This window comes from Bombina bombina, chromosome 4 (assembly GCF_027579735.1).
Source record: "Bombina bombina isolate aBomBom1 chromosome 4, aBomBom1.pri, whole genome shotgun sequence".
In the NCBI taxonomy this organism is placed as follows: domain Eukaryota; kingdom Metazoa; phylum Chordata; class Amphibia; order Anura; family Bombinatoridae; genus Bombina; species Bombina bombina.
The window spans coordinates 21,238,317-21,260,193 of record NC_069502.1 but is presented as its reverse complement, the minus strand read 5'-3'; the positions used below and the strand labels follow the sequence as shown (position 1 = coordinate 21,260,193).

Below are 21,877 nucleotides of genomic sequence, written 5' to 3'. Positions count from 1 at the left end.
TCACATACAGGGAGAATATATAACACAGCGCCCTCTATTGGTTGAAAGTTCATGGACATTTTATGACAACGCCAGCTATGCATCACCAACATGTGTAACATGGAGCAAAAGGACTCATTTGCATAAATTTTGCACAGGATGACAATGCAAACATACGGTTATGGGTTTAATGTTTATGCATCCAACCATCCCCCTTCCTTTTGTTAGAGCTATAGTTTATTATTATGTTGTTGTCTATCTCGTAGATTTAGAGTTCTGCGGTAGCCGTCAAAAGCAGCGTTAAGGGGTCCTAACGCTGCTTTTTACCGCCCGCTGGTATTTAGAGTCAGCCAGGAAAAGGTCTAACGCTCACTTCCAAGCCGCAACTTTTCCATACCGCAGATCTCCTTACGCCAATTGCGTATCCTATCTTTTCAATGGGATCTGCCTAACGCCGGTATTTAGAGTCTTGGCTGAAGTGAGCATTAGACCCTCTACAGACAAGACTCCAGCCGCAGAAAAAAGTCAGTAGTTAAGAGCTTTCTGGGCTAACGCCGGTTCATAAAGCTCTACACTAACACCCATAAACTACCTATGTACCCCTAAACCGAGGCCCCCCCACATCGCCGCCACTATAATCGGATCGGAACAGCCAATAGAATGCAAGCTCAATCTGATTGGATCTGATTGGCTGATTCAATCAGCCAATCAGATTTTTCCTACCTTAATTCCGATTGGCTGATAGAATCCTATCAGCCAATCGGAATTCGAGGGACGCCATCTTGGATGACGTTACTTAAAGGAACCTTCATTCGTCGGGTAGTCGTCGTTGAAGAAGGATGTTCCGCACCGGAGGTCTTGAAGATGGAGCCGCTCCTCATCGGATGGATGAAGATAGAAGATGCCGCTTGGATGAAGATGTCTGCCGGTCCGGATGTCCTCTTCTGCCCGGATAGGATGATGGTCCATCGGTGCTCGGCTGGGTGAAGACGACTCAAGGTAGGGAGATCTTCAGGGGGGTAGTGTTAGGTTTATTTAAGGGGGGTTTGGGTTAGAGTAGGTGTATGTGGGTGGTGGGTTGTAATGTTGGGGGTGGTATTGTGTTTTTTTTACAGGCAAAAGAGCTGATTTCTTTGGGGCATGCCCCGCAAAAAGCCCCTTTAAGGGCTGGTAAGGTAATAGAGCTGTTAACTTTTTTTAATTTAGATTAGGGTAGGGAATTTTTTTTATTTTGGGGGGCTTTGTTATTTTATTAGGGGGCTTAGAGTAGGTGTAATTAGCTTAAAATTCTTGTAAACTTTTTTTTTTGTAATTTAGTATTTTTTTTTGTAATTTAGTTTAGTTTATTTAATTGTAGGTACTTGTAGTTAATTGATTTAATTTATTTATTGATAGTGTAGTGTTAGGTTTAATTGTAACTTAGGTTAGGATTTATTTTACAGGTAATTTTGTAATTATTTTAACTAGGTAGCTATTAATTATTCATTATATTGTAGTTATATTAGGGTTTATTTTACAGGTAAGTATTTAGCTTTAAATAGGAATAATTTATTTAATAAGAGTTAATTTATTTCGTTAGATTAAAATTATATTTAATTTAGGGGGGTGTTAGGGTTAGACTTAGCTTTAGGGGTTAATACATTTATTAAGAGTAGTGGCGAGGTCCGGTCGGCAAATTAGGGGTTAATAAGTGTAGGTAGGTGGCGGCGACGTTGGTGGGGCAGATTAGGGGTTAATAAATATAATATAGGGGTCGCCGGTGTTAGGGGCAGCAGATTGGGGTACATAGGGATAATGTAGGTTGCAGCGGTGTACGGAGCGGCAGATTAGGGGTTAATTGTGTAATGCAGGTGTCAGCGATAGCGGGAGCGGCAGATTAGGGCTTAATAAATGTAAGATTAGGGGTGTTTAGACTCAGGGTTCATGTTAGGGTGTTAGGTGCAGACTTAGAAACTGTTTCCCCATAGGAAACAATGGGGCTGCGTTAGGCGCTTAACGCTGCTTTTTTGCAGGTGTTAGGTTTTTTTGCAGCCCAAACGGCCCCATTGTTTCCTATGAGGGAATCGTGCACGAGCACGTTTTTCCAGCTAGCCGCTACCGTAAGCAACGCTGGTATTGAGGGTTGAAGTGGCGGTAAATTCGGCTCTACGCTCCCTTTTTGGAGCCTAACGCAGCCCTTCAGAGAATTCTCAATACCAGCGTTGTTTAAAAGGTTCGGGGGGGGGGAAAAGGAGCGTTAGCTACGCGGGTCTTTACCGACAAAACTCTAAATCTAGCCGCAAGTGTTTTCTCTAGGTTTATATTTTATGTGTATGTGAACAGCACAGGTGAAATAATCAGCTGGTCAATAACAAAGGTAACCAACCTGCTTTCAACCATCAGCTGATTATTTCACCTGTGCTCTTGTTCAGCTATAATAAAAACCTGGACTGTTGGCGGTACTTGAGGACCGCAGTTGAGGAAAACTGCTCTAAGCCAGACAGATAGGTCAGCATGCTAAGGCACTGTGGCTGAGCTCTGTAGCAACCCAAGGGTTGCAGATTCAATCCCCGGCGAGGTCCTCTCAGCCTTTCATCCTTCCGAGGTTGATAAAATGAGCAGCGCCTTGAGACCCTTACGGGTGATTAGCCGCGCTTTACAAGTACCCAATACATGCAATACATAAGTATAATTATGTGTTAGAGTCTGGCCCTGAGTGAAATAAAGCATTACCATAAGTTCCTTTTTGAATGGTTGGTCTTGTCTGGTTCTTTCAGGGATTCCAGTGGCAGAGGTTTAAGCCGTGCTTTCTGGCTACATTTTTCCCTGTAAGGGAGACCTGCTACAGAGTCTTTGGACCTGTAAGCAAAGAGCTGATCCTGTGAGCCCCAAGTATCTTTACCGGCCTATAAGGAGCAGGGCAGAGGGATCGATACGTGCCTGGAAGAAGAAGGGCAGAGGGATCAATATCTGCCTATGAGCACACAAATACAAGGCCAGCTGGGGGAGATATAGCCATTGGCTTGAACCCAGTCTGAGCAACTGACTGGAAGGAGTGGCATAGGCAGAGGGATCAATACCTGCGTGGGAGCCCCTGAGACCAGGCCAGTTGCTGTCCCACGATGTGGGCGGAGAAAGGGAGTTCCCCCTAGCAGAGATACTGCCACGCTCCCACAGCTCTTAGGGAACAAAGTACCTGAGCTCCACTACAGGAATCCGGGGTAAAGGTAATCTTAGTCAAACAGTCTGGGTCAACGCCTCATAGGGAAACGCAGCATAAAATCATAAAACAAATGCAGAGTTCAGCCTAAAGTCACAAGCTAAGTTAGTCCAAACACAGTGTTAAACATAAGTGTAGTCAGGGAAAGAAGAAGTCAAATCAGCATATCCAAATAGTAATTCCCAGAGTAAGAGGAATTAACTCAATACACTAGCAACCACATGCTGAAAACAGAGAGCCTACAAAGACTACTACAATTTGGGCCTAATTGATCTTCTAGGACACCTTAAATGTACAGTACACCTTACTGCAGCAGGAACAGAAATCGCTCTCTTTGCTAAGTGCCTATTATGACATCTAGATTTAAAGACTTTAAACGAGTTTGTCAGGGTTCCTTTTCTTCCTCTTTTTTAAGATGGGCAGTTTATGTCCATAATATGTTTGAATGATGCTTATCTTCATTTCCCTAATCACAGAGATCATCATCAGTTTCTAAGACTTGCATTCTTGGACAAGCACTTTCAATTTGTTGCTCTTCAATTTGGTCTGGCTACTGCTCCCTGAAATTTTATAAAAGTACTGGGAACTATCTAATCAGTTATAAAGAGCTCAGGGTGTTTTGGCGGTTCCTTACCTGGATGATGGAGGCTGCATCTATACATTTAGCTTTATTATGCCAACAGGCTCTTGTTATTTCTTCAAGAGCATGGTTGAGAATCAATTTTCCAAAGAGTTCTCTTTCTCCTCAGTTCAGGGTTACTTTCCTAGGTGTCATTATAGATTCAGTCTCCGTGAAACTTTCCTTGATGGATCAAAAGAGGTTTAAGTTATTCTCAGCTTGTTCTAATATTCAGTCAGTTCCTTTTCCCTCTGTAGATCTTTACATGGAGGTGTTAGGTCTGGTGATAGCAGCATCAGATGCTATTCCTTTTGCTCAGTTTCACCTTAGACCTCTCCAGCTTTGTATGCTTCGTCAATGCATATTTTACTATAGCAGAAAATCCTTCAGGATTTCAGAGCAAGAAAATCACTTTCCTGGAGGATAAATAACCAGTCCATTGTTCAAGGTTAATCCTTTGTTAGTCCAAATTGTACTGTGATCACGACACATGCAAGTCTTTCAGGTTGGGCTGCAGTTTGCACAGGGAAGTTTGCCTCAGGAGGCAAGGTTACCAATAAATGTTTTGGAACTCTGTGCCATTTTCAGGGCTCTTCAGAGCTGGCCTTTCCTAAAAAGAGAGGCTTATCAGCGTTTCCAGTCAATATCACAGCTGTGGAAGCAAGAGATACCACAGCTCTCGGCATGCTACAGAGTGAACCGGAAGTATTGTCCGAAAAAGCGGAAGAGAAACCCTTGTCACCCGAAGTGCCTAAGCCAAAGCGGTAGATCAAACTGCATCAGTAAGCAGAGAGTGTCACAGCTGTGGCTTACATCAATATTTAAGTGGGAACTTGCAGTACCCTAGCAATGAGGGGGGTCTCCTAGATTTTGTCTTGGGCAGAGATCAATTTTGATACAATCTCTGAAGTGCTTATTACAGCGGTGAGCAACTGGGAAGCAGATTTTCTCAGTGGCCAATTTCTTCATCCAGGTGTGTGGTCTCTTTACCTGGAAGTTTTCAGTCCTTGGTTAAACAGCAAGCTTTTCCTTATACTTTGTGAGGTCTAGGGAGCATCAGGCAGAGTTTGTGGATGCTCCACTCGCTCCTTGATTGTTTCGTTTGGCTTACACCTTTCTTCATCTTGTGCTCTTACCAAGAGTGACAGCCAGGATCAAGAATGAAGCGTTAGCTTGGCCAAGGAGAATTTTGTTTGCAGATCTGGTGCAGATGTCCAGTTGTCCTCCATGGCCTCTTCCTCTGCGTCACAACCTTATTTCACAAGGCTCTCAAGTCTCTAAACTTGATGGCTTGAAGATTGCACGCTTAGTTTTAAGACAGAGGTTTTTCTGGTTCTGTTATTGAGACTTTAATTCAGGCCCGTAAACCTGTGACAAGGAAGATTTATTACAAGGTTTGGAAGGCCTTTATTTCTTGGTGTGTGAAACATGGTTTTAGCTGGCACTTTTTAAGTTTCTTCTTGGATAAAGGTTTATCCGCCAGCTCTTTAAAGGGTCAGGTTTCTGCCCTTTCAGTATTATTTCACAAGAAGATTGCTAAGCTTCCTGATATTCAGAGTTTTGTTCAGGCTTTAGTCATGATCGAGCAAGTGATTAATCCAATTTTTCCTACTTGTAAACTTAATTTGGTTTTAAGAGTTTTGAAGGTTAGTCCTTTTGAACCTATGCATAATTTGGATCTTCAGCTTTTCTACTGAAAAGTTCCATTTCTTTTGGCTATTTCTTCTGCCAGAAAAGTGTATGAATAGTCTGCCCTTTCCTTTGAGCCTCATTATCTTTTGAGAACGGTTTGATTTCTTGCCTTAAGTGGTATTTTCGAACAATAATAATCATCAGATTTTTCTTCTTTCTTTTTATCCTAATCCATAGAATTTGAAGAAGAGGCTTTTTCATCATTTGGATGTTGTCAGAGCCTTAAAATTCTATTTGCAGGCAACTAAGGATTACAGACAATAATCTAGTTTGTTCATTTTTCCAGTTCTAGAAAGGTTCAGAAGTCTACAAAGTTTTGTTAGCTTCCTGCCTCAAGCTTTAGATTCGTAAAAGCTTACTTGGAGGCAGGATTCTCAAATCTCAAAGCAGGTTTTTGAAATATAAAATATTAAAATGTTTTAATAATTATTACAAATTATTATACATGCTGTAAAAAAAATAATATATATATATATATATATAGTATATGAATTATTTAGAAGTTTCTACAGTATGTGTAATAATTTTGAATTTATATTTTTTAATATTTAAAATTTCAAAAATGTTTTGAGATTAGTAATTCTTCATGTGTGCTAACCAGACACCGCATTAGACCTAAAGTGCAAAACACAAATTGTGTTATGCGATAAATACATATGTACATATAGATACATACATATACACATTTTATTTAGACATATATATATATATATATATATATATATATATATATATATATATATATATATATATATATATATATATATATATATACCGTATTGTGCCGCATATAGGCCGCACCTGAACATAGGCCGCACCATTAAATTTTGGTGCCATTTTTAAGAAATTTAATTTTAAAGAATAGGTTTATTTTCCAGCTTTTGTCAGCATTTGCCATGTTTTAACACTGTTCCTTTAAATGCTCTGGCCAATTACCTTACATTGCAATCTCCTTATAAGGCCCTCCTTCCTAACATACAGTACCTTGCTTAGTGATTTTCTGTAACTAGCATTTGACTTGATACTGCCTTTCTGTGAATCACCTAGCTGATCCATTGTCTACCTTCCTATAACCATCCTCTGGGAACCTAAGCAGTTGTACCAACTGTTCCATTCCGGATAACCTACGGTAATAACGGATTCCGCATACTTTACCAGCTTCCTAGTTCTTGTGGTAACTCTCCGTTCAGCACACAGCTCCTCCTGTGCTGAGGTCATCAGCTACGGCCGCATCGTCCCCGCAGACCACAACGCTGATTCCTTGCCTGTGAAAGAAGCAGTTAATAGTGTCTTCTGTCCACTTCTTGCAGACTGTTACTGCTCAGTCACAGGTAGAGCTCTAAAAGGAGCTCTGTCTTCCTCCTGCAAGTTCGGTCAACTGTTTCCAAGGAGCGTTCCTCCAGAATGATACTCGCTCAGGTATCACTATCAATAAGAAGGTATAGCCCTATTTTGTATTTCTTACTCTTGTCTATTGTAAGTTAGAGATTCATCTTACATTCCTAATTTACCGTACTAGGCAATACCGGTATTAAGACAGAGATATACCGATTATAGGCCGCGCCCCGCATATAGGCCGCACCACAAATATAAAGCTACAAATCAAGGGAAAAAAGTGCGGCCTATAGGCGGAACAATACGGTATATATATATATATATATATATATATATATATATATATATATATATATATATATACACACACACACACACAATATAGCCCTTTGCAGTCGAACACCTTGTCATATACAATATACCTTTGAGCTCTTATTTTTTTTTTTAATAATATTTATATTAATATTGTTATCAGATAGTTTTTATGAGTGTAACTGTAATTGTAAATGTATTTATGCAGTGTTTAGTGCAACTTTTTCTTAACGCACTACCCCTTATGCAAGGTTGTCAGCTGCACAAACCTGATGAGTGTAAATCGCAATTGTGCTCGTTTACAAGTTTACTTTCAACTTGTGTCACAAGTGCTCTTTCCATCCCATGCAAAAAGCTGGAGAAAATAAATAATAGCGCTTGAGTGCAAAAGTCAGCGCACAACTTGTAATCTAGCTAATTGCTGGAAATGTTAGCTTGGTCAATTGAAGACCCCAAATGATAATAAATTCATGTTTAAGACATGATTAAAACATATTTATAAGTATGTGAATCCGGGTTGAGACAGAATGGAGAAGTTCAGACAACAGTAATAAGAAAACAAGAAATTGTAAGGTACAACTGGAGAACTGAGGCTAAAATCAAGTGACCGAAGACCCTGAAATGGGCCATAATGATTGTAATAATAAATATCTGCATTAACCTGTACCAGAGCAAAAACGAAGAGTCTCCAGTTATAACACTCACAGATGTGTTTAGCTGTTTCAGATACAGGTCTGGATGAAACTGAAATGATGATGGACTGGAAATAACATGACATTGGGAAGATATTAAGGTAATGATTAAGGGCCAGATTACGAGTGGCGTGCTAATGTTTGCACGCAAGCGATAAGGGGTTAATAGCAGGCGTTTGCACGTGTTGGGTTTATTGCTCGTATTACAAATTGAAAGTAAACACAATGGGGTAAATTTATCAAGCTCCATATGGAGCTTGATGCCCCGTGTTTCCGGCGACCCTTCTAAAGACCGCTGCTCCATGACCTGTCCGCCTGCTCTGAGGCGGCAGACATCGCCGGAAATCAACTTGATCGAATACGATCGGGTTGATTGACACCCCCTGAATCAGCCAGGGGCGGCATTGTACCAGCAGTTCACAAGAACTGCTGGTGCAATGATACATCGTATCTTATCCGTCCGCACAATAATAAATAGACCCAAATCCCTTGAGTGCAAGTGAACTTAACGCTTATAGGGTTAGTGAGTTCTCAGAGCTCTGGTTAACTGTTTTGTGAAACAAAAAAAGGTGTCAAAAATCACATCAAAAATACATTACGAAGTACAGTTACACTCATTATAACACCATCTAATAAAAATATTTTAAAAAATATTGCAGAAAAAAGTTATAAGGGTTCAAAGATATGATGTCTCGGGTATTAAAAAAAAAAAGGCAGGCATCTGCCTAAAGATGTATATGAATGTCTATATATGTGTACAAATGTATTTACCGATATATATACACACATATAAACACAAATATATATGTAGACCTATGCAGTCAAGTAACTAAAAACATGTAAAATCGAATTTATGAAATATTAATATTTTATAAAGTGTTATAGTGTGGACTCACTGTAAATATAGCAGAATATTTTATATGCATTTATAAATAGAAATTCATATATATATATATATAAACACAAGGGAAACGGCACACACCAACCGATCAACACCCTCGTACACTGCTGTAGTAAATGCATACAAAGTCTTGATGAACCCCACTCCTGGCTCCAGCGCTACGAGGTCACCCAAAGTAGGCACAACACAGAGGGATTTTTGCAGTAAAGCCTTTTATGTAGAAAACACAAAAACAAGGGCCTTGCCCAAATGTTTCAGCTCTCACAGGAGCCTTTTTCAATGGAGGCCATGCAGACATAACCAACATCATACAAACCCATACCTAAATACCCCATACCTAATTTACTGACAAGTATCAGCTATCTTCAGACCCAATCACACGCATGCTAATCCGAAGCAAACATGCTCCACTTCAGGCGCCAAAAGATTACGTCATCATTAAGCGTCATTCCAAAACACCAACCACATCATGAGTTGCTATGGTGATGAAATACACAAACCACTCGGCAAAGAATCGCCAGTGTTTCAAGCGTGACCTATGTAATCTAGAGCTAAAGAGAAACAGCTGAGACCAAAATATAAACCTACAGTGTATGTTCAAATCACATAAAAACTTACAATGTAAATGTTAATAACACTATTAAAATATCAAACTACGATTAAACAGCACATAGATCAAAAAGAGGTTACACATGTTCAGTGGCACCATCTATACCCCTCGGTATCAAGGTACCAACTGCCCCATCTACCTTATTGCCTATTATATCATGGATCACACCTCTTTCTTTATACAGGGTGAAAAACTGGACACCCTTAATATGTATGCTCCATAACTCAAGGAGTAGGTAGAGGCAGCATAGATGACTCCCACTGTCATTATTTGTGATAACAGCAGCCAAAGTCTATATTTGCATTTAATCCTCTTGGGGCAACGGAATACAAGTTGAAAATCCATCTCACCTCCAGCCTGTGCCCTGTTACCCCCACGTTTAGGGCATGGGACATGATCGATAAACATAGTCCTTAGCATAGACACTGAATGCCCTGCATTGAGGAAGTGTCTTGCGATAGGCTGGTCAGATCGACCTCTCTCCAGTGCTTGTCGTATTGCCGATTTGTGGTTAGCAAGTCATTCACAGAAGGATGTCACAGTCTTTCCAACATAGTAAAAACAACAAGGACAGATGATAATATAGACCACAAATTCTGAGGTGCATGTGAGCCCATGTCTGATGGAAAACCGCTTGTTAGTATGCGGATGATGAAAGGAGTTTTCTGCAAGTAAGCTGTTACATGTTACACAGCTTTCACAACAAAAACAGAATTTATGCTTACCTGATAAATTACTTTCTCCAACGGTGTGTCCGGTCCACGGCGTCATCCATTACTTGTGGGATATTCTCCTCCCCTACAGGGAAAGGCAAGGAGAGCGCACAGCAGAGCTGTCCATATAGCTCCCCCTCTAGCTCCGCCCCCCAGTCATTCGACCGACGGTTAGGAGAAAAAGGAGAAACTATAGGGTGCCGTGGTGACTGTAGTGACCGTTGGAGAAAGTAATTTATCAGGTAAGCATAAATTCTGTTTTCTCCAACATTGGTGTGTCCGGTCCACGGCGTCATCCATTACTTGTGGGAACCAATACCAAAGCTTTAGGACACGGATGAAGGGAGGGAGCAAATCAGGTTACCTAAATGGAAGGCACCACGGCTTGCAAAACCTTTCTCCCAAAAATAGCCTCCGAAGAAGCATAAGTATCAAATTTGTAGAATTTGGCAAAAGTGTGCAGAGAATACCAAGTCGCTGCCTTACATATCTGATCAACAGAAGCCTCGTTCTTGTAGGCCCATGTGGAAGCCACAGCCCTAGTAGAGTGAGCTGTGATTCGGTCAGGAGGCTGTCGTCCGGCAGTCTCATAGGCCAATCGGATAATGCTTTTTAGCCAGAAAGAGAGAGAGGTAGCAGAAGCTTTTTGATCTCTCCTCTTACCAGAGTAAACGACAAACAAGGATGAGGTTTGTCTAAAACCTTTTGTTGCTTCTAAATAGAACTTTAAAGCACGAACAACATCTAAATTGTGTAATAAACGTTCCTTCTTTGAAACTGGTTTCGGACACAGAGAAGGAACAACTATTTCCTGGTTAATATTCTTGTTGGAAACAACTTTTGGAAGAAAACCAGGCTTAGTACGCAAAACAACCTTATCTGAATGGAAAACCAGATAGGGTGGATTACACTGCAAAGCAGATAATTCAGAAACTCTTCTAGCAGAAGAAATAGCACCCAAAAACAGTACTTTCCAAGATAATAACTTAATATTTATGGAATGTAAAGGTTCAAACGGAACCCCTCGAAGAACTGAAAGAACTAAATTTAGACTCCAAGGAGGAGTCATGGTTCTGTAAACAGGCTTGATTCTAACCAAAGCCTGAACAAAAGCTTGTACATCTGGCACAGCTGCCAGTCGTTTGTGTAACAAGACAGATAAAGCAGAAATCTGTCCCTTTAGAGAACTAGCGGACAACCCTTTATCCAAACCTTCTTGGAGAAAGGAGAGAATCCTTGGAATTTTTATTTTACTCCAGGAGAATCCCTTGGATTCACGCCAACAGAAATATTTACGTCATATTTTATGGTAAATCTTTCTAGTCACAGGTTTTCTGGCTTGGACCAGAGTATCTGTCACAGAATTCGAAAACCCACGTTTGGATAAAATCAAGCGTTCAATTTCCAAGCAGTCAGCTGCAGAGAAACTAGATTTGGATGTTCGAATGGACCTTGTACTAGAAGATCCTGTCTCAAAGGTAGCTTCCATGGTGGAGCCGATGACATATTCACCAGGTCTGCATACCAAGTCCTGCGTGGCCACGCAGGAGCTATCAGAATCACTGAGGCCTTTTCCTGTTTGATCCTGGCTATGAGCCTGGGAAGGAGAGGAAACGGTGGAAACACATACGCTAGGTTGAACGACCAAGGCGCCACTAATGCATCCACTAGAATCGCCTTGGGATCCCTGGATCTGGACCCGTAACAAGGAATCTTGACGTTCTGACGGGACGCCATTAGATCCATGTCTGGAATGCCCCATAATTGGGTTAACTGAGCAAAGACCTCCGGGTGGAGTTCCCACTCCCCCGGATGGAAAGTCTGACGACTCAAATAGTCCGCCTCCCAGTTGTCTACTCCTGGGATGTGAATAGCAGATAGATGGCAGGAGTGATTCTCTGCCCATTGGATGATCTTGGTTACTTCCTTCATCGCTAGGGAACTCTTTGTTCCCCCCTGATGATTGATGTACGCAACAGTCGTTATGTTGTCCGACTGAAATCTTATGAACCTGGCTTTCGCTAGCTGAGGTCAAGCCAGGAGCGCATTGAATATTGCTCTTAGTTCCAAAATGTTTATCGGGAGAAGCGACTCTTCCCGAGACCATAGGCCCTGAGCTTTCAGGGAGTCCCAGACCGCGCCCCACCCCAAGAGGCTGGCGTCGGTCGTGACAATGACCCACTCCGGTCTGCGGAAACTCATTCCCTGAGACAGGTGATCCTGGGTCAACCACCAGAGAAGTGAGTCCCTGGTTACCTGGTCTACTTGAATTTGGGGAGACAAGTCTGTATAGTCCCCATTCCACTGATTGAGCATGCACAGCTGTAATGGTCTTAGATGAATTCGAGCAAAAGGAACCACGTCCATTGCTGCGACCATTAGTCCTATTACTTCCATGCACCGAGCTATGGAGGGTTGAGGAATAGAATGAAGAACTTGACAAGCGTTTAGAAGCTTTAACTTTCTGACTTCTGTCAGGAAGATCTTCATTTCCATAGAATCTATTATTGTTCCCAGAAACGGAACCCTTGTGGACGGTGACAGTGAACTCTTTTCTATGTTCACCTTCCACCCGTGAGATCTGAGAAAAGCCAACACAATGTCTGTGTGGGCCCTTGCTTTGGAAAGAAATGACGCTTGGATTAGGATGTCGTCTAGATAAGGTGCTACAGCGATGCCCCTCGGCCTTAGGACCGCTAGAAGGGACCCTAGCACCTTTGAGAAAATTCTGGGAGCGGTGGCTAAACCGAATGGAAGAGCCACGTGAAGGATGGAACTCTGAGGAAATTGTTTAATATCTTTAAATCCAGGATTGGCCTGAAAGTTCCCTCTTTTTTGGGAACCACAAACAGGTTTGAGTAAAAACCTAGACCTTGTTCCCCGGTGGGGACTGGGTTTATCACTCCCATCTTTGATAGGTCTCTTACACAATGTAAGAATGCCTGTTTCTTTATCTGGTCTGAAGATAAGTGAAACAGGTGGAATCTTCCCTTTGGAGGAAGTCCCTTGAACTCTAGCAGGTATCCCTTGGAGACTATTTCTAGTACCCAGGGATCCGGAAAACATCTCTTGCCCAAGCCTGAGCGAAGAGAGATAGTCTGCCCCCTACCAGATCCGGTCCCGGATCGGGGGCTACCCCTTCATGCTGTCTTGGTAGCAGCAGCAGGTTTCTTGGTCTGTTTACCCTTGTTCCAGCCTTGCATGGGCTTCCAAGCGGGTTTGGGCTGGGCCGCGTTACCTTCTTGTCTAGCGGCAGTGGAGTTATTAGCCGGTCCGTTCCTGAAATTGTGAAAGGAACGAAAATTAGACTTGTTCTTAGCCTTAAAAGGCCTATGCTGTGGGAGGGCATGGCCCTTACCCCCAGTGATGTCTGAAATAATTTCCTTCAATTCCGGCCCAAAAAGGGTCTTACCCTTGAAAGGAATATTAAGTAACTTAGTCTTGGACGACACATCTGCCGACCAGGATTTTAGCCAAAGCGCCCTCCGCGCTACTATAGCAAAACCTGAGTTTTTCGCCGCCAATTTCGTTATTTGAAAAGCGGCATCCAATATAAAGGAATTAGCTAACTTTAATGCGTGAATTCTGTCCATGACTTCTTCATAGGAAGTCTCTTTCTGGAGCGACCTTTCTAGTTCCTCGAACCAAAAGGACGCCGCTGAAGTGACAGTAATAACACACGTAGCTGGTTGAAGGATGAACCCTTGTTGAACAAAAATCTTTTTTAAGCAATCCTTCCAATTTTTATCCATAGGATCTTTGAAAGCGCAGCTGTCCTCTATAGGAATAGTTGTGCGCTTCGCTAGTGTTGAAACAGCTCCCTCAACCTTCGGGACCGTCTGCCATGTGTCCCTTCTAGGGTCTACTATGGGAAACATTTTCTTAAATATAGGAGGTGGGGCAAAGCGTACACCTGGCTTCTCCCACTCCTTATCCACTATGCTCGCTACCCTCTTGGGTATTGGAAAGCGTCTTCGTGCACTGGGACCTCTAAAAATTTGTCCAATTTGCACAACTTCTCTGGTACTACTACAGAATCACAGTCATCCAGAGTAGCTAATACCTCCTTAAGCAAAGCGCGGAGATGTTCTAGCTTAAATTTAAATGCTACTATATCAGGTTCTGCCTGTTGAGAAATTTTTCCTGAGTCTGAAATTTCACCCTCAGACAGACCTTCCCTCACAGCCAATTCCGATTGATGTGAGGGTAAAATAGATAAGGCATCGTCAGCGTCTGATTGTTCATCCTTTTTTTATCTGTATTTAAAACTGAACAATCACGCTTTCTCTGAAATGCTGGCAGTTTGGATAAAAGATTTGCTATAGAATTATCCACTACTGCTGTTAATTGTTGCATAGAAATAAGCACTGGCGCGCTAGGTGTCGCCTGCGCGGGCAAAGCTGGTGTAGACACAGAAGGAGAGGATGTAGAATTATCCTCACTACCTTCATTAGATAAATTATCTTGGGCAACATTATGAAATGTAACAGAGCTGTCCTTATTTTGTTTGGACGCTATGGCACAATTATCACAAACACTCAAAGGGGGAACACATTTGTCTCTACACACACAGAACATAGGTTATCTGATGGCATAGACATGTTAAACAGATTTAGGCAGGCAAACAATGCAATAAAAACGATTTTAAACAAAAACGTTACTGTCTCTTTAAATAATAACATTACACACTTTATTTCTGAATGTTCAAAAAACTATGAAGGCAATATCCGATTTTTATGAAATTTGGACCCCAGTGTCTTAATGCTTAGAAAGTATTGCACAGCAAATATGAAGACTCTAGCTCTTAAAACAAGCAAACCAGAGCTAATTGTTGGATTTAACCGTTTTTATACACTACAATCCCTGCTACAGTATTGCTGCAGCATTTTACCTTCCTTAGGGGTCAATCATCCACAGAAATAAGCCTTCTGCAGTCACTTTCTGAGTCACAGGACCCTCTCACATGAAAACTGCATGCACTGCCTTGAAATCAACTGCACAGCTGAAGCACCAAAATGAGGCTTCCTCCCTCAGCACACTAGAGTGAAGGGGCCTTCCTGACTAGATTTAGGTGTCTAAAACATGCCAGATCAATAAAAAACGTTCCCAAGTGTATATGAGCTTATAAAACAGTTCAAATGCCATGATATTGTAATAAAAACCAATCGATTTTGCCCCTAACAGTGTCTACCAGCATAAAAATCAAAAAGGGGAAGCCTGTTATCTTTTTTGCTGAGGTGAAAGAAAAATGGCTTACCATTTTCCCTGAGGGGAAAAATGACTGTCATCTAGCATTAGCCTGTGTTGTTAGAAGGAGACTAGTCATACCTGAAGCAGATGAGTCTGCAAACTGTTACCCCCAACTGAAGTTCTCTTGTTTCAACAGTCCTGCGTGGTAACAGCAATGGATTCTAGTTACTTGTGCTAAAATCATATTCCTCTTAACAGAAATCTTCATCACTTTTCTGTTGTAGAGTAAATAGTACAAGCCAGCACTATTTTAAAATAACAAACTCTTGATAGAAGATATAAAAAACTACAACTAACACCACAAACTCCTCACCATCCCCGAGGAGATGCTACTTGTTCAGAGCGGCAAGGAGAATGACTGGGGGGCGGAGCTAGAGGGGGAGCTATATGGACAGCTCTGCTGTGCGCTCTCCTTGCCTTTCCCTGTAGGGGAGGAGAATATCCCACAAGTAATGGATGACGCCGTGGACCGGACACACCAATGTTGGAGAAAGCATCCCTGCTTGCCCTTAGGTAGTCATGTGCGCTTATCATAGCAGTGGATAGGATCGTTAAACACCAACATGTCCCGTAGATTATTTGTCCACTTATAAACCAACCGTGGTGGTGGGGATTTGTAAAACGGGAGACTGGTGTCTTCAGACAGTATACTCCAGTTCTTCTTAATTGTAGAGGCTAAGATCTTAGAGCCTAGTGTGTACGTAGTGATGAAATTCAGGCGATTGTCACCTACATCAGGTTGCCTTCTAGTAGTTAGACCCTCCTTGGTCCATTGTTCTGCATTGTTGTGTAATTAACTCAGATGGATACCCCCGTTGGAGAAAACTTTGTGCCATTTCAGTTAATTGGCTCTTCTTGCGGTGATGTGGTATTCTGGACAACAGACTGCAAGAAGAAGTCAATATATTAAGCCAAATCATGAGAACATTTGCTTAAGATGCCACACCATCTTCTGCAGAACTCCATATTGGTACGCCCCAAGGTGGGTATGTTTTTAACCCTAAAAACCCCAGGGATAAATTTGAGCTTGTGGTATTTCGAAAGAAAGACTGCATGCAGATAAAAATCTATTTTTTATTTTTTTTTCAAATGTAATATTATTAGGGGTCTCACCTCTCGTCTCCTGCAGGTCTGCATCACACCTGAGCTAAACCCCTTAAACCAGTAAGTGTCTTTGAGCCAACCAATACCCACACACCAATAAAAACTTTCCACCGTATGTGCACCTCCACCCTAACAGATATACATAAGAACATCACCCCTTGTAGGGATAATATAAGTAGGGCTGAAGGAGATGCAATTAAAACTCTATCTTCGGATAGTGATATAGTCATCAGACCTGCTGACAAGGGCGGGGCCACGGTGGTCCTCGACTACACAAGTTACACACAGGAGGCCCATAGGCAACTGCTGGACCGCAAACTTGCGGCTAACCCCACTTCAACTCATAAAAAACAAATTGATGAGTTCCTGAAGATGGCCTGCATGGCTAATATCATTGATGAAGATGTATTTGGTTTTCTTACTGTTGACCTCCCGGTTTGCCCAATTTTAAATCTTCTACCGAAGATACATAAGTCTTTGGAGAATCCCCCTGGCAGACCCATTGTTTTGGCCAGGGGGTCCCTTCTACAGCCTTTGGCTGAATATATTGACTTCTTGCAGCCGGTTGTCCAGAACACCACATCATACTTACGAGATTCCTTTGAACTCATCAATCTTTTGAAAGGTTTGGACAGTATACAAGACACGGACATCTTAGTCACCATGGATGTCGTGAGCTTGTATACTGTTATTTTTCATGATCATTACATAGAAATGGTTAGAAAGATGTTACCCAATAGTACACACTATGTGGGACCCCCGATTGAATTTTTGTTACATTTGATGGGGTTCTGCTTAGAGAATTTTTTTTTCAGGTTTGAACATGAATACTTTTTACAGACAATGGGTACTGCAATGGGGTCTAATATTGCCCCATCGTATACCAATATTTATATGGCTATGTATGAACAATACAATGTTTTCTATGGGCAGAACCCCATCTAATTATATCGTCGGTACATAGACCATGTGTTTTTTATTTGGAGTGACACTATTAAAACCTTACAAATATGGTTTAATAGGTTGAACACCTTAAAGTCCACGATCAGATTCAACATGGAATGTGACACTCAGAAATTACATTTTTTGGATTTAGAAATCTTTAAAGTACAGACAGATAGTGGGTATAGCTTGCAGACTACCCTATATCATAAGGCTACTGATAAGAATTCCATTTTGCACTATAGTAGCTTTCATCCTATCCTGCGGGTCTTACGAAACAACACAGACGACAAACCGCAAGAAAAGCCAATTGACTGAAATGGCACAACTTTTTCTCCAACGCAGGTATCCATCTGAGTTAATTACACAACAATGCAGAACTGCAGAACAATGGACCCAGGAGGGTCTAACTACTAGAAGGCAACCTGATGTAGGTGACAATCACCTACATATCATCGCTACGTACACACCAGGCTCTAAGATCTTAGCCTCTACAATTAGGAAGAGCTGGAGATACTGTCTGAAAACACCAGTCTCCCGTTTTACAAATCCCCACCACCACGATTGGTTTATAAGAGGGCAAATAATCTACGGGACCTGTTGGTGCTTTACGATCCTATCCACTGCTATGATAAGCGCACATGGCTACCTAAGGGCAAGCAGGGATGCTTTCGTGGTGTGTAACATGTAACAGCTTATTTACAGGAAACTCCTTTAATCATCCGCATACTAACAAGCGGTTTTCCATCAGACATAGGCTTACATGCACCTCAGAATTTGTGGTCTATATTATCATCTGTCCTTGTTGTTTTTAGTATGTTGAAAAGACTGATATCCTTCCATGAATGACTTGCTAACCACAAATCAGCAATACAACAAGCACTGGAGAGAGGTCGATCTGACCAGCCTGTCGTAAGACACTTCCTCAATGCAGGGCATTCAATGTCTTTGCTAAGGGCTATGCTTATTGATCATGTCCCACGCCCTAAACGTTGGGGTGACAGGGCACAGGCTTTGTTACGGTTGGAGGCGAGATAGATTTTCAACTTGGATACCGTTGCCCCAAGGGGATTGAATGCAAACATAGACTTTGCCTGCTGTTATCGCAAATAATAAGGACAGTGGGAGTCGTCTGTGCTGCTTCTACCTACTCCTTGAGTTACGGAGCATAAGTATTAAGGGTGTCCAGTTTTTCACCCTGTATAAAGATAGAGGTGTGATCCATGATTAATAGGCAATAAGGTACATGGGGCAGTTGGTACCTTGATACCGAGGGGTATAGATGGTGCCACTGAACATGTGTAACTTCTTTTTGATCTATGTACTGTTTAATCGTAGTTTGATATTTTAATAGTGTTATTAACATTTACATTGTAAGTTTTTATGTGATTTGTACATACACAGTAGCTTTATATTTTGGTCTCAGCTGTTTCTCTTTAGCTCCAGATTACATAGGTCACGCTTGACACACTGGCGATTCTTTGTTAGGTGTTTTGGACTGACGCTAAATGATGACGTAATCTTTTGGCGCTTGAAGTGGCGCATGTTTGCTTCGGATTAGCGTGCGTGTGATTGGGTCTGAAGACAGCTTATACTTGTCAGTAAATTAGGTATGGGGTATTTAGGTATGGGTTTGTATGATGTTGGTTATGTCTGCACGGCCTCCATTGAAAAAGGCACCTGTGAGAGTCAAAACGTTTGGGCAAGGCCCTTGTTTTTGTGTTTTCTACATAAAAGGCTTTACTGCAAAAATCCCTCTGTGTTGTGCCTACTTTGGGTGACCTTGTAGCACTGGAGCCAGGAGTGGGGTTCATCAAGACTTTTTTTATATATATATATGCACACACAACTTGAAAAAGGCCTGTTTTGGGGCCCGAAATGTTGGTCTTGTACATGTGTACTATGAATTTGAAAGAATATGGAATATGAATAAATAGCAAATGTTAATTTTGGGAGTCTTGTTGATATTATTACACGGCATGACTTCTGGCTATAAAGTAGAACAGATGGTATATATAATATAAATATGTATTTACGAATAAATAGAACATATTCTGTTATGTGAAGAACATTTGAAAGTGAAAAATTCATATTTCATGTTGGGTTCGTGAAAAAATGAGAATATGCGATCGTGTTTGCACGCAAGTTAGGTGTTTTATTTCCACTTTTTTTCTCCATTGGCTTCTATGTGGGAATACGTGAAAGCGCACGCGATATTTTAACTTCGGCTTTTTGTACTCGTCAGGTTAGCACGCAAGATTAAACAGTTTACTTTCAACTCATAATATGAGCGCAGCCCGACAAGCACAAAAAGCTTACTTCTAGCACAGATAACGCTTGAGCGAGAGCATTAAATAGCGCTCCACTCCTAATCTGGCCCTAAGTGGTTTACGGTCTATAATGTAATTGAGGTGAAATCATATAAATAATAAATTTAGAAAATAATCATCTGGGAATTATAAAGGATTTACGGTAATGGTGTTGACATGGATTACAGTATTAACCCAATTTATGATGCTTCTATTCGGTTTGAGTTTATATCCGACTTCATATCTGTATTTATATCTGTGTTCAATCTGTATTAGATTACTCAGAGCTGTCTCATCCTTTAAGAGACGTTACATAAGTGCAGGCAAGTGGTATGTATAAGAAAACAGAAGTGTATAGTATGGGTAGATAATTACCTTCAGATTTCGAACCGCTGCATTCCCACAGTCTTTCCTGAAGCCTGTTATGAAGATATTGTATGCAGAAAGGAGGCGCTGGTTCACTGTGGATCCTTGTCTCTGTGCTTGCTTTTGTCCCACTGTCTGTGCGCTTTCCGTCAGGAAAGAAATATTCCTAGTTTGATCAGAAGATTGTGCTGAGATTTCTTTTTAAAACAGCATATAATGGTGCGTATATACTCACAGCTAAAATCAGGATAAACGGCTCCTGGATGTGCAAAGAACAACACCAGCTTTTTTCCATCTAAAAGCAATTTTATTATGCCCAACGTATTTCAACGGACTCAGCCATCTTTTTCAAGAGCATTCACAGTTTTAAAATGCTTTACAAACCAAGCATACCTTTCCGCAACACAGGCGGTCTTTAAATACACAATCAAAAGCGCTACCCTTTACCCCATTGGTTCAGGCCGGGTTTACACTCGATACAATAAACTAACTTATAAATACAACCTAAACAAGGAATCATTAAACATTTTTCAAATGTATCCATTAATCAATATATATGTTACAAAGTATTTGCTTTATATGAGTTAAACTTCTTTGCTTTGTAATGTGTAGTTCCCTTTCGAGCCATTTCTTTTTCAGCAGTCTCCTATCAGGTCCGCTCAGGGATAGCTTAGTCACATGGTAATCAATATCCAATCAATAGCGTCCCAGTTATAACAGCGTTATTTTATTTCCTTCGGTTACAAATAGACTAGATAGTGAATGGGGAGAAATTTACATTAGTTTCAAATAGATACAAAGGGCCTCTATTTATCAAGGTCTGTCGGACCTGATCCGACAGTGCGGATCAGGTCCGACAGACCTCGCTGAATACGGCGAGCAATACGCTCGCCATATTCAGCATTGCACCAGCAGCTCACAAGAGCTGCTGGTGCAACGCCGCCCCCTGCAGACTCTCAGCCAATAGGCCGCCAGCAGGGGGGTGTCAATCAACCCGATCGGGTTGATTTCCGGCGATGTCTGTCCGCCTACTCAGAGCAGGCGGACAGGTTATGGAGTAGCGGAGCTTGTTAAATAGAGCCCAAAGTATGAGATAGACTATATATTATCGAGATGGTTACGAAAATTCTAAATAAATGTTCTAAGAATAGCGGAGAGATTTACATTAGCATAGGATATAGTAGGTACAAAATATAAGATTGGCTATATATTGTCATCATGAAAATATTGTAAGTATAGCGAAGGGAATAACATTACCTAGGTAATGTTATAAACATTTATTTGACATATTAAATATAGATTAGCAAATTGAACAGGTAAAGCTGAATATTATGTCATAGCTATTTGAAATATAGAGAAATACCATAATTGATGAATACCATATCTTTAGTTAAAACTTAATTACTTATTTATTGTATCCTTGTTTAGACCCCAGTGTGCATATATTTTCAGCATATGCATCCATTTTAATTCTCTCTGGTTTAGTTGTTTGGCCAAGTTACATCCTCTCTCCAATGTAATTTAACCCTTTCTATTCCCATCCAGGTAAAGGATTCTTTTTTAAAAAGATGGCAGTTATTACAATGTTGTGGTACCCCATGATCATCGTGCTTTTTTTCTATTTTATTTAAATGTTCTAAAATTCTAGTTTTTTAGAAATCTAGATGTTTGTCCTAAGTATTGACACGTGCAGCTACACTGCAGTAGGTATATAACATTTCTACTTCTGCATGTAATAAAATCTTTCATTTCAGAACTTTTTCCTGTAACTGTAGAACTAAAGGTTTTGGGGCCTATCTATCAAGCTCCGGATAGAGCTTGAGGCCCGTGTTTCTGGCGAGCCTGCAGGCTCGC

At 41.2% G+C, this 21,877-nt stretch overlaps 1 protein-coding gene across 1 annotated transcript in view; it reads right to left on the bottom strand.

Moving 5' to 3' along the window:
• The window catches only part of LOC128655851 (zinc finger protein ZFP2), a 158,182-nt gene that overhangs the window by 4,478 nt on the left and 131,827 nt on the right, over nucleotides 1–21,877 (bottom strand). The window lies entirely within an intron of this gene.